The 12,408-nt window shown below is 38.2% G+C and overlaps 1 long non-coding RNA gene across 1 annotated transcript; it reads right to left on the bottom strand.

The window, feature by feature from the left end:
- Window positions 1–10,666: 10,666 nt before the first annotated feature.
- Window positions 10,667–11,688, bottom strand: LOC139188125 (uncharacterized). Its single transcript, XR_011571324.1, has 2 exons — window positions 11,468–11,688; window positions 10,667–10,836 (listed from the first exon to the last, which is right to left on the bottom strand). It is a non-coding gene; the product is annotated as an uncharacterized lncRNA (long non-coding RNA).
- Window positions 11,689–12,408: the final 720 nt, after the last annotated feature.

The following is a 12,408-nucleotide window of genomic DNA, read 5'->3' as shown; positions in this document are numbered from 1 at the left end:
ATAGGAGCATATTTATGCGACTTAGTTGGCTTGTTCTTGTGCATTTATGTCGTGTTTCCTTAGTTATTTTAATGTTTAAAGTCATTTTCATGTGTTTTCAGATTTTAAGGACAAAGTAGGCAAGAAGATGCATTTTGGAGCATTTTGGAGCAAAATGGAGCTTGGAATGCATGTCACATATTTGGAACCAAGGTTTGGACGAAATTGAAGACTTAAAGAGGCTAAGAATGTGAAGAATTAGTGTACAAAGGATCATGAATTCAGCCACAAAAGGACACACATCCTTGCCGTGCAATCCACATAGCATTCCCTTTGGATTCCCATGCATGCTTAATGATCCTTGTCCCCTAATACACTCAATTATCACACTCAATTGCTGCATACCTCTTGTTCCCTTCACCCATCTGATTTCACACAACTTTCACAACCATTCCATGCACCAATTGATGCTCCATCATCCACATTTGGGATCCAATGCCGTGTGCAACACATGTTGTTGCACCTTTGACTAATTTCTGAAACATTTCACCTCCCCTTTTCATTTCCATGCAACGAACACAATCATTCATGCTCCCTAGCTGAAATACCACTCCATTTTACCCTCCATACTTTGCATCATTGCTCCATTTTCATCCTTGGACCATTGCACACCACAAATTCACCCTCATTGCTGTGCATTTCCCCCACTGCCTAATCTGATTCTCTAGGGTTTTGGGGCCTATATATACATGTTTACAACCCTTGGCAAAGGGTTCAACCTCCCATATTCATCATTCATGCAGAAAATTCGTCCATACTCACCTTAGGCAGCAAAACACCCCAAAAACACCATTTTAGTGCCCAGAAAACATAACAGCCACTCCACCTTATTCCACCCTCTTTGCCGAGTTTTCCACCACCCTCCAACCATCAAACACTCCTCCACACTCACCCTAAACCTTTCTATATCATTCCTCATCCATTCTACACCATAAAACTACCCAAAACCTGTCCACAAACCAATCTGCCGCAAGCAAGGGAAAGGAGAATTCTTGGATGCACTTGCTGCCAAGTTGGAGCATTCTAGGTGTTTTCTTTCTTTGGATTTTAATGTCTAATTCATGTAATCTTTGTTTTGCTTTAAGTATGATTGGCTAATTTTGTTTTGGCTAAGGGTGTATTCAAAACCATGATTATATATGTGAAATAAGTTGATTACTTCCAGTTATTGTTGCATAAGTTGTGAATACAATTTGCTTAACCGTTGGATTTAGAACTTATTCTTGCATGTTGATTGAGAGTGCACGCTTGATTTGCATGTTTGAATTTGGTGCTAGGATATAAATTTGTTTCACCTAATTGTTATGAATTTATATTCGCAAGTAGTGAAGGTCGCTAGTCACGATCGTGTTAAGTAGATTCCTGGCAAGAGTATCATGCTTTCCATAGTTACAAATGCCTTGTCGATGCTTATGATTTCCAAAGAACGTAATGATTCTAACTTGTGTCTTTATCATGCTGTTCATATAGAGAACTTGTTAGGAATAATTTGTTTGCGATGCATATTCATCCGATTCAATGATTCTAGGGAAATCTGAAGGTTAATTTAAGCGGACCTAATTAACTTGGAGTGTCGAGGTTCATAACTTATTCAATTGATAACTGGAAATCGATTTAGGTTGCATATATTTCATGTGTGGAGAAGAACCCCTTAGCCATTCCATCATCCATTGATTCTTCATAACTTTGTATTACAATCTGTTTCTCTTACAATCTGCCATTTAAGTTTATTTTCGTCCAAATCAAATCCCCAATTATTTTGAATTCCTAGAGTAATTGGAAAGTGTGTTGGTTTATGTTTTTAAGTGTTTTGGTACAAGTTAAAACCCAAATTCGTCCAATTTGATGCTTTGTGTTCAAAACTGCCTAGAAAGTGGTTTTTAGGCAGTTTTGAGTGTTTGGTTGCTGTTTTGATTCTTTTGGTTCGTTTTAGTGTTTTAGAGTTTAGTTTTGCATTCTTTGAGTCTAGTTTCGTATTTTTAAACTTTGTTTCACAGATTTGAGTCAGTTTAGAGTGTTTTAGCAATCCCTCATAATCCCCGGTTTAAGAACGATCCCTACTTATCCATACTACAATTGTCAACAAGAGGGTTAATTTGTGTGTTAACGTATTTTTCACACCAGCTACTTACCCTCTCCCACTTCGGTGAGAGAGGTTCGTTCTTTTCTTGGCCATGCAGGATTCTATAGGCGATTCATCAAAGACTTTTCAAAGATTTCCCAAGCCCTTTGCCGACTTCTACAAAAGGATGTGCCATTCAAGTTCGATGATGAGTGTGAGAATGCGTTCAATCACCTCAAGGAGATGCTAACTTTGGCCGCCATCATAGTCCCACCATATTGGAGCCTTCCCTTTGAGCTTATGTGCGATGCCTCAGATTATGCATTAGGGGCTGTTTTAGGACAAAGGAAAGACAAGAAGCCACACGTCATCTATTATGCATCCCGGACCTTGAATGATGCCTAATTGAATTATTCCACTATTAAAAAAGAACTTCTTGCTGTTGTATTTGCTTTAGATAAGTTTCGTTCTTATTTACTTGGAACTAAAGTTATAATTTACACTGATCATGCAGCTTTGAAGTATTTGCTCACAAAGAAGGAGGCCAAGCCAAGGCTTATTCGTTGGATGTTACTTCTCCAACAGTTTGACGTGGAAATCCGAGACAAGAAAGGGAGTGAAAACGTGGTGGTCGAGGACCCATTACCTATTCTAGAAGCATTCCCAGACGAGCAATTGTTATCCATTAAGGTAAGTGAGTCATGGTATGCTGATTTAGTGAATTATTTAGTGACTAAACAAGTTCCAAGCACCCTAAACAAGCACCCACGTGATAAACTTAAAAAGATGCACAGTTTTATGTTTGGGATGACCCTTATTTGTGGAAATATTGCCCTGATCAGATTCTACGTAGGTGTGTGCATCATTTCGAGTTTCATTCGATTTTAACTTTTTGTCACACTTATGCATGTGGGGGACATTTTGGCACACAATGCACAGCACATAAGGTTTTAGAATGTGGATTTTATTGGCCTACTACCTTTAAGGATGCAAGAACTTTTTGTATGACTTGTGATCGTAGTCAAAGAACGGGTAATATAAGTGCAAAAGACCAAATGTTGCAGCATCCTATCTATTATGTCAAATTCTTTTATGTATGGGGTATTGATTTCATGGGTCTTGTTCCTTCCTCACATGGTTTCCTTTATATATTACTTGCTGTGGATTATGTGTTGAAATGGGTGGAAGCAAAAGCCACCCGTACTAATAATTCTAAAGTGGTTGCAGATTTTATTAAAACTAACATATTTGCAAGGTTTAGAATGCCAAGAGTGCTTATAAGTGATGGGGGTTCCCATTTTTGCAATCGAACCATTGAGGCGCTGCTCAAGAAGTACAATGTCACTCATAAGGCTTCAACACCTTATCATCCTCAAACAAGTGGGCAAGCCAAGGTTTCTAATAGGGAAATCAAGCAGATTTTGGAGAAGACGGTTGGACCAACTCGGAAGGATTGAAGCTTACGTTTGGATGATATGTTGTGGGCATATCGTACGGCCTACAAAACACCAATTGAGATGTCCCCATTTAGGTTCATCTATGGGAAACCATGTCATTTTCTGGTTGAGTTAGAGCATTATGCACATTGGGCAGTTAAGACATTCAATATGGACATTGATGCCGCTGGAATTCATAGGAAGCTTCAATTGAATGAGCTTGAAGAGATTCGGAATGAGGCTTATGAAAACCCTCACATTTACAAAGAGAAAACAAAGGCGGCCCACGACAAGATGATTCGTGACAAGACATTCTCTATAGGGCAGAAAGTGTTACTCTTCAATTCTCGCCTTCATTTGTTTCCGGGTAAGTTGCGTTCTAAATGGATTGGCCCTTTTGTTATTACTAATGTTTTCCCTTATGGTGCAGTCAAAATTCAAAGTTTGAAGATGGGACATGAATTCAAAGTCAATGGACACTGTTTGAAGCCCTACTATAAGACTTTTGAGGAGCATGCCGTGGAGGACATACCCCTCCATGCCGTTGGCCCTATTGAAGCTTAAAATGAGGTATCGTCCAGCTGGACGACGTTAAAGCTAGTGCTTCTTAGGAGGCAACCCATGTGTTCAAACGAGGGCTTAATGGAATTCTAGCTCTATAACCAGATTTGCGTTCTTAAACTCTACTCTTTCTTGCTTTTACTTTGCCATGATTGTCATGTTTGTTAGTTGTGTTGTTTGATTGTTTGAGTGTGAGTTTATGTTTGAACCATTGAGGACAATGTTTTGTTTAAGTGTTGGGGGGGGTAAACAAGTGTTTTTGTTTGAAAATTCGTAGGATTTCACCACCTAGCACTACTAGAGTTGTTTCTCACTGTTTTGAAATGTTTTTAGTGTGTTTTGAATGTTTTTATGTCATATAACAGAAAAGAAAGAAAAAATCGAAAAACGTTTTGAAAAATATCAAAAAAGAGTCGTTTTTGTGTGTTTGCATCTTAGGGTACCTTCCAACACAATGATGAGGATTTGGTTTTTAATTGCATGACTGTTAAAGAAAGCTACAAACATGGGTGGAAGTTTGATATGCTCTTTGGTTAATGCTTGGTTGTAGTTGTCGTTAACGAATTCACTTGTAATTACAAAGGAAAAAATCAATTTTTGTAACATGCTTGAAGGAAGGAACTCAAACTAATGCTACAACCCTGAGAGACTTGAGCCTAAACTTTATTTGGAGAGTTATTAATCTGTGATTTCTTGTTTTCTAAAGTCGTTGCATGATCTCATTATTCTTTGCTTGGTTGCTACTTAGAATGTGTTTTATCATTTTAGTTCCAAATACTAGAACCCATGCCCGTTTCATTCAAAGCTTAAAATTGAGTGCATAACATATAACAAGATGAAGATGTTTAGTAGTTACCGCCATAGCCAAAAAGCCTTCATCCCATGCATTTGTTTTGTAGGTTTAACCCCTTTGAGCTTTATTTAGCCTATTTTCTTTGTTAGCCACATTATCCCAACCTAGCCTAGAATAGGACTATCCATACCCTTGTTCTTAAAGTATAGTGGAGCATGACTTAGAGGGAATTCCTTTTGATCAAACATATTGCAGAAATCAAGTGTGGGGGAAGGTTATGTACACGAGTAGAAAGAGAAAAGGAAAAAAAAAAGAAAAAAAAGAAAAAACGTGAAAAAGAAGAAAAAGTGGAAAAAGAAAGGAAAAGAGTTCTAAATAAGTGAGAATGAACTCACAAGTATTGGTTGTTCAAGAAAGGGTCCAAAAGTTTGAATCTGGCCCTAAGTATTGTGTGAATCGTCCCTTTGTGTTTAAAGTGGAGTTTTGCATTCAAAAGTGAATTCTAAGTGTCAATTTCATTATTTTGCTTACCATTGCTTTAAGAACCTTTGTTTATCCTTAACCTTTCTTTGATAGCCAATAGCCTTAGCCCCATTACAACCCTTAGACTTCTATCTTGGGTGTTATGTGTTTCAATAATGTGGAGTTTGAGATTGGTTTGAGCATATGGTATCCCTGGTTCTCGCGTCTAAGTAGTGGCATTCCGTTCATGAGATCATATATATACAGGCATTGATAACTCCAGAAAATGCCTTCTTTGATTATAACATATGTGAGTGGCTAGTCTACATGTTTACATCAATCTTCTCACATATACCTAGTATAGGGAGCGTAGTCAGAAAATCTGTGTGAAAATAGAGTGTATATCCGATGAGGAATTTAGGGATTCTCTAAGGCATGCTACTACCATAAAAAACATGTTTTATATTGATTAAATGAGAGCTAGTGAGTGGTGACTGCGATTAAGTATGCGCTCGAGGGTAAGGATAGCTAAAATCTATGTGAGTAGTGATTTTTAGTATGTCATGTTGCATTGGAAATCCTTGAGGCAAATGTTGGAAGGTCTAGGTTGTGTTTTGTTTGTTTTGTTTTGCTCGATGATGTGAAAAATAAGTTAACACACAAAATTAAACCCTCTTTTTATCAATTGTAGCAAAGTATGTAAATAGGGATCGTTCTAGACCGGGGATTAGGAGGGATTGCTAAACACTTGAAAACTGACTTAGAAATGTAAAAACAAAGTTTAAAGCACTAGATTAGACTCAAAGAATGCAAAACTCACGTTTAAAATACGAAAACAAACCAAAAACTCAAAACAGCAATCAAAAGATTCAAAACTGCCTTAAAAACACTTTCTGGGCAGTGTTGAACACAAAGCATCAAATTGGACGAATTTGGGTTTTAACTTGTACCAAAACACTTAAAAACATAAACCAACACACTTTCCTTGGATAGAACATACGCCACACACCATGGGTCCTTGAATCTTCATTCCCTCGGCCATCTGTGAAACAATAGAAGTAAGATTAGCTAACTGAGATTGAATATTGGAAGTGGAACTTACCTCATGCACTTGTTGCCGTGGGGGTCCTCTTTGGCCTACACCTTCGTATTGTTGAGCGTTCAACGCTCGATTAGCAATCAAGATTTTTGCAGCCATGGGCGTTTTGTCCAACAATGCTCCACCCGCCGAGGCATCGAGCATTTGACGTTCTAGTGGTAGGAGCCCTTCGTAGAAGTATTGCAAAAGCAACTCCTCCTTCATCTGATGCTGTGGACAAGAAGCAACAAGTGATTTAAATCGTTCATAATATGTAGGAAAAGACTCACCTTCATCTTGTTGAATTCCACTTATTTTTTTACGAAGAAGAATGATGCGAGAAGTTGGGAAAAACTTCTCCAGAAACGCCCTCTTCATACTCTCCCAAGATGTAACTGTACCGGGAGCCAACTCGTATAACCAATCCTTGGCTTTGTCCATTAAAGAGAATGGAAAAGCCTTCATCTTTAAAATACTTCTGTCAACGGTAACCGGAGTCATACTTGAGCACACCACTTCAAATTCCTTCAAATGTTTGTTCGGATCCTCCATGAACAGCCCATGGAACTTTGGAATATGGTGGAGCAAACTTGACTTTAACTCGAACTCTTCGGTTTTACCTTGAGCAGCCGTGGGATATTAGATACACAATGGTGCGGCATTATCCAAACCCGAGGCGGCAAGCTCCTTGAGCGTACGGTTGTCCATGGCTATACCTTGCGCTTCTCCACCCACTTGTGCCGTGGGATCCTCCTTGTGCTGTTGGTTCCTTCTTCTTCTTAAAGTTCTCTCGAAGTCGTCGTCAAAGTCCAAAATATGCTCACGAACAGGTCGGGAACTTCGAGTCATGCACTAGTACCTAAAAACAAAGAAAACAAAACAAATCAGCAACTTAAACAGAAACTTAAACAAAATACAATAATTCGAAAGAAAACAATCCAAGAGATTAGCAAAGTTGCTAATCCCCGGCAACAGCACCAAAATTTGATGTGAAAAATAAGTTAACACACAAAATTAAATCCTCTTTTTATCAATTGTAGCAAAGTATGTAAATAGGGATCGTTCTAGACCGGGGATTAGGAGGGATTGCTAAACACTTGAAAACTGACTTAGAAATGTAAAAACAAAGTTTAAAGCACTAGATTAGACTCAAAGAACGCAAAACTCACGTTTAAAATACTAAAACAAACCAAAAACTCAAAACAGCAATCAAAAGATTCAAAACTGCCTTAAAAACACTTTCTGGGTAGTTTTGAACACAAAGCATCAAATTGGACGAATTTGGGTTTTAACTTGTACCAAAACACTTAAAAACATAAACCAACACACTTTCCAATTACTCTAGGAATTCAAAATAATTGGGGATTTGATTTGGACGAAAATAAACTTAAATGGCAGATTGTAAGAGAAACAGATTGTAATACAAAGTTATGAAGAATCAATGGATGATGGAATGGCTAAGGGGTTCTTCTCCACACATGAAATATATGCAACCTAAATCGATTTCCAGTTATCAATTGAATAAGTTATGAACCTCGACACTCCAAGTTAATTAGATCCGCTTAAATTAACCTTCGGATTTCCCTAGAATCATTGAATTGGATGAATATGCATCGCAAACAAATTATTCCTAACAAGTTCTTTATATGAACAGCATGATAAAGATACAGGTTAGAATCATTACGTTCTTTGGAAATCATAAGCATCGACAAGGCATTCGTAACTATGAAAAGCATGATACTCTTGCCAAGAATCTACTTAACACGATCGTGACTAGCGACCTTTACTACTTACGAATATAAATTCATAACGATTAGGTGAAACAAACTTATATCCTAGCATCAAATTCAAGTATGCCAATTAAGCGTGCACTCTCAACCAACATACAAGAATAAGTTCTAAATCAAACGGTTAAGCAAATTGTATTCACGACTCATGCAACGATAACCGAGAGTAATCAATTTATTTCACATATATAATCATGGTTTTGAATCCACCCTTAGCCAAAACGAATTTAGCCAATCATACTTAAAGCAAAACAAAGATTACATGAATTAGACATTGAAATATAAGATAGAAAACACCTAAAATCGTTCAACAACTCAGAATGAATAGCCAAACAATCGTAGTGAATCTGTCCCCTTCTTTGCTTGCGGCAGATTGGGTTGTGAAGATGTTTTGGGTAGTTTTATGGTGTAGAATGGATGGGGAATGGTATGGAGAGGTTTAGGGTGAGTATGGAGGAGTGTTTGATGGTTGAATGATGGTAGAGAACTCGGCAAAGAGGGTGGAATAAGGTGGAGTGGCTGTTATGTTTTCTGGGCACCAGAATGGTGTTTTTGGGGTGTTTTGCTGCCTAGGGTGAGTATGGACGAATTTTCTACATGAATGATGAATATGGGAGGTTGAACCCTTTTGCCAAGGGTTGTAAACATGTATATATAGGCCCCAAAAACCCTAGAGAATCAGATTAGGCAGTGGGGGAAATGCACAGCAAGGAGGGTGAATTTGTGGTGTGCAATGGTCCAAGGATGAAAATGGAGCAATGATGCAAAGTATGGAGGGTAAAATAGAGTGGATTTCAGCTAGGGAGCATGAATGATTGTGTTCATTGCATGGAAATGAAAAGGGGAGGTGAAATGTTTCAGAAATTAGTTAAAGGTGCAGCAACATGTGTTGCACACGGCATTGGATCCCAAATGTGGATGATGGAGCATCAATTGGTGCATGGAATGGTTGTGAAAGTTGTGTGAAATCTGATGGGTGAAGGGAACAAGAGGTATGCAGCAATTGAGTGTGATAATTGAGTGTATTGAGGCATGAAATCAGAAATATTTTAGGGGACAAGGATGATTAAGCATGCATGGGAATCCAAAGGGAATGCTATGTGGATTGCACGGCAAGGATGTGTGTCCTTTTGTGGCTGAGTTCTTGATCCTTTGTACACTAATTCTTCACATTCTTAGCCTCTTTAAGTCTTCAATTTCGTCCAAACCTTGGTTCAAAATATGTGACATGCATTCCAAGCTCCATTTTGCTCCAAAATGCTCCAAAATGCATCTTCTTGCCTACTTTGTCCTTAAAATCTGAAAACACACGAAAATGACTTTAAACATTAAAATAACTAAGGAAACACGACATAAATGCACAAGAACAAGCCAACTAAGTCGCATAAATATGCTCCTATCACTCGAGGACTAGCAAAAGCTAAATGTAGGGTAATTTGATAGGAGCATATTTATGCGACTTAGTTGGCTTGTTTTCTTGCATTTATGTTGTTAGTTCCTAGTTACTTTAGTACTTTAAGCTATTTTCGTGTGTTTGTAGGTCCAGTTGGCAAAGTTGGCAAGAAAGTACATTTTGGAACATTTTACAGCAATTTTGGGCTGGATTGTATTGCATGCATGTGGAGCACAAGGAATAGACGTTTTTGAAGATCAAGCGAAGCTAGGAACGTGCTAAAGAGATGGAGAAATTAGTTCAAGTCTTGGAAGATGAGTAATCAGCTGCATGGGGACCTAAATACCCTTCTAGAAGGATTATCCCTATCCTATAAACATGCCGAACCATCCTTTGTAGAATCCCTAGAAAGGTGGCGCCTTCTTCCCTTCTAGAAGCCTAAGAAACTTCCACAAGACATTCCTTCTAAAATCCCTAAATAGGTGCCGCATCCTTGTCCTTCTAGAAGCCCTAAAATATGCACAAACCCTAGTTATTTTCCCTCTTGGATTAGGCTGAGCCTTATCCTTGTCATCCAAGAATTTGGTGCCATAAACCCTAAGCCTTTTCTCTTCAAAATTTGTGAAAACCCTAGCATATAAATGCATCATTATGCAGCACAATTCAGACCACCACCCCTCATATATTTCGCACCACCATCTACCACAATTCATTCTACATCACAGAAACACATTCAGCCGCAACCTTGGAGAAGAAGAAACTTTGCATTGGCTTCCATTGGAGGAGGAGGACCTTGTGCGGCAAGCCACTTACAACCATTGGACTTCTACGAGTTCTTTCTTCCCTCGTTTCGTTTCCATGTTTATTTTACTTTGGTTTTCAATTATTATGAACATTGAGGAACTAAATTCCTCTTTAGTTAGCACATACTTAATCATAGTCACTACTTACTTGTTCACATTAATCAATTAAAACAATGTTTTGAATGTAGTAACATGCCTTAGAGAGTTCGCTTAAGTCCTTACAAAGTATGTAGGGCTGGGTTCGGTTTGAAACGGTTCGGTTTTTTGCCAAAACCGAAACTGAACCGAATTTTCGGTTCGGTTCGGTTCGGTTCAAAAAAATTTCGGTTTTTTTCGGTTCGGTTTTTTTTCGGTTCGGTTTCGGCCCGGTTCGGTTTTTTTTTTTTTTCCTCTTCTTCTTCTTCAATAGAAAATAAAAATTCCTATACAAATGCCAAAAGGAAATTTGGTTAAACACCATTGATGGCTGATTCCACAAATTAAGCAGGGACAAGTAAACAAAGTTCACAATTGGGTCGCAGCCACATACAAAATATAACCATATACAAATCTCTGAAGCTGAATCTGCATAACCACAAAATTGGAAAGACTGCACACATTTTAACCCCACATCGACCCGAAGTTGAGTTTTCTCCAATGAAAATAATTTTATGAAAGAACATATATTCATGCCTTAATCCATAAATTTCAAATCTTGAACTGACCCAGATGGCCAAATGCAAAATATAAAATTATAAATAAGCCCCTTTTTTTTCTTTCTACAACTAAAGGGGCTCCAAGAAGTTCCACTCAAATACCGAAAATCCAAACTAACATAGCGAAAATTGAAACTTTTTCAGTATTCAGATCCAACTCAAATCAAAGGTTTACAATCAATCAAGAAAATTATTAACTTCAACTATCAATTACATGTCTACTTTCATATTAAAGCCCTAAATCTCCCCCAAATTCACAGCACTCCAACTACCAATTACACGTCCACTTTCAGATTACATACATATACATACAACCGGGAGTACACAAGAGGAAGACACGGAGGAGAGGAGGAGGAACCTGAAAGCCGCTGTGGAAGATGCCGCCGAGGCCGATACCGTCCATGAAGAAATTCGCGAGGAGAACCGGAGAAGAGGGAGGGAGAGAGTATGATTTGGAGGAAGAGAGGAAGAAACTAAGAAAGCAAAGCATGGAGGTGCAAGAATTCAACGGTGGGAGAGAGCGAGGCTGAGAAGTCAGAACAAAGAGGATATGAAATGGGAGTAAATGGGACGGCTAGGGTTTTGTGTTTAGAAATCTTATAAAGAATTAAAAGATCCGGAATCCGTATAAATATTTTACCAATACAATTATAGCAACACAAAGCTTGTTGTCAAGTTGGCTGAAGCAAACACTTTCAACCTGGAGGTAAGGGGTTCGAAACTTCTGGCCTCCATATATCAGTATTATATATAATTTAAATAATTAAATATTCGGTTCGGTTCGGTCCGGTCCGGTTTTTGGACCATCAAAACCGAAACCGAACCAACCTATTTCGGTTCGGTTCGGTTCACTTAGTTCGGTTCGGTTTTTTTTTCGGTTCGGTTTTTTTCGGTTTCGGTTCGGTGTTCGGCTCGGTTTTTTTCGGTTTTCGGTTTTTTGAACCCACCCCTAAAAGTATGCACTCAATTTTCACTCAGATTTCTAACTACACACCCTATACTAGTCATATGTGAGAAGATTGATGTAAACATGAAAACGAACGCTCACATATATGTGATGTGAAATTTATGTTGACACACAAATTAACCCTCTTTTTATCGATTGTAGTAAGTATGTAAGTAGGGATCGTTCTAGGCCGGGGATTAGGAGGGATTGCTAAATCACTTGAAAACTGACTCAAATACGTAAAAACAAGTTTAAAACACTAAACTAGACTCAAAGAATGCAAAACTAAACTTTAAAACACCAAAACAAACCAAAAGACTCAAACCAGCCCAGAAACACTCAAAACTGCCTTA

This window comes from Malus domestica, chromosome 09 (assembly GCF_042453785.1).
Source record: "Malus domestica chromosome 09, GDT2T_hap1".
In the NCBI taxonomy this organism is placed as follows: Eukaryota; Viridiplantae; Streptophyta; class Magnoliopsida; order Rosales; family Rosaceae; genus Malus; species Malus domestica.
Note: the sequence above shows the minus strand (reverse complement) of the source record. Positions and strands in the feature narration are given on the sequence as shown.